General features: G+C 33.7%; 1 long non-coding RNA gene across 1 annotated transcript; it reads right to left on the reverse strand.

Moving 5' to 3' along the window:
* Nucleotides 1-449: 449 nt before the first annotated feature.
* Nucleotides 450-1,231, reverse strand: LOC134216712 (uncharacterized). The gene is made up of 2 exons (XR_009980794.1): nt 1,114-1,231; nt 450-960 (listed from the first exon to the last, which is right to left on the reverse strand). It is a non-coding gene; the product is annotated as an uncharacterized LOC134216712 (long non-coding RNA).
* Between the last annotated feature and the right edge of the window lie 534 nt (nt 1,232-1,765).

The following is a 1,765-nucleotide window of genomic DNA, read 5'->3' on the forward strand; positions in this document are numbered from 1 at the left end:
AAATCGATTTATATCTAGATTGCGCGGAAGGCGATCATTCTCCTACACGCAGAAAAATATATTGTAATAACAATAAGATTTGACATAAATTTAAAAAGAATTTCACATTGTTTTGGCGGTAACAAGAATCTATTATTATTTTTAAAATCAAGCCGTATCGAGTATTGTTGAAACAAAAAGAAAATGCCTTTGAATTTAAATGGGTTTAGATCTTGGCTAAAATAGTAACGTAGTCATTTCGCCACGGCTAATTAAAATAATATTGTTGTTTTCATAATATATTTTTTATTGATTCAATGATAAATGGAATAGAAAAAAATATTAGAATATTGTTGTTTTTATAATCATTTTTATTAAAATAATAAATTGTTTCATTTGAAATTATAGTATTACTATTGGATTTGGCATTTTTCTCAATTATTATTTGGTCCACACAGTCAGTTTGGACAAATTTTTATGCGATACATTTTTATTGTTAATCATTTTCGTTTTTTCTTTAAGTTGGTGATCAAACGACCGATGGATTGCTGTTGTTTATGGTATATGACAATTTACCTCCCGATTCATTTGCTTTGATCACTATCATCGCACATCGTCATTGGCCGCCAACACATAGCACTTGAAATCGTGAGATTACTCCTTTTGGTACGCGCTATGCTGTTTCGTAAACCCGTCAAGCGTTGTATCATGATCAGCATCATCAGTGATTCGTTGTCCTTGAGCTGCAAATCTGGTTAAAATGGTTTCCAATACCGGATCTACTTCCGCTACCATCCCCAATAGGTACGTTCTGGGTATCGTACCTTCAGCCGGAAAATTCTGCCACCACTGCGAGAGCAAATTGTCTATGATGCCCACGATCGTGGTCACAGTGATGTGGAGTTGGGCCTCGTGTGGAGCTGGTGCCGTTTTCTGGGAATAGGGAACTCTGGGAAATACCGAACCAATGCACAAAAAAACCTGAAAGATAAGTTTTATTTTTAAAATGTCGATATTCGATACCACTGCTAATTTTGCCGACGGTAGCAATATACTAATATTTAGGAAGTATAACACTATTTGTTGAACTTATAATGAGAAACCCATAATGCTTTTATCTCGGTTTTTACTTACATGTAGTTTTTAGTTATAAAATGATGGAAACCTTCGAGTTTCAGCGAAAAAAAACATTGCATATCGAGGAGCACCAGGAGCACTGTTTGTGTTTTTTTTTTATTGTGAATATTTGGCTGACATTACAACGAGGGAGTGGTAGGCAGTGTTTTTGCTGCAGTTGAGCGTTATGCTCGTTATGCTACGTTACGGTCGGTGTGTGTGTCTAGAACGGACGAGGGTATGGACAGATGATTGTACGTTAAATACAATAATATTTTTTATTAAGTCAAAATGATTTCTTATTGTTTCTACAATAATATTGATAAAACCTGCTTATGAAAACAAACATATTTTCAATTATAAGCAATGGATGTTTATATTATATAAACAATAATAATCAACATAAATTCAAATGATTTCTGTTCTATAAATGTAACAAACGTTTTTATTGGTTCAATGGATTTAAATTTCTGTCCGTGTATGCTGTTACAATTAGGTACAAGCGCTTGTTGCGAGTTGAGTTTGTCCCAACATTAACAAAAGAGGACAATGTTGTTGTCATTGGCAAAGTGGTAGTTTTACATTCGCTGCTCAAGAATTGATCAGCTTAGAAACAAAAATTTATCTGAAACGCAAACAAAATGTTTGAGCAATTCAAAATCACATAAAG

This window comes from Armigeres subalbatus, chromosome 2 (assembly GCF_024139115.2).
Source record: "Armigeres subalbatus isolate Guangzhou_Male chromosome 2, GZ_Asu_2, whole genome shotgun sequence".
Classification (NCBI taxonomy): Eukaryota; Metazoa; Arthropoda; class Insecta; order Diptera; family Culicidae; genus Armigeres; species Armigeres subalbatus.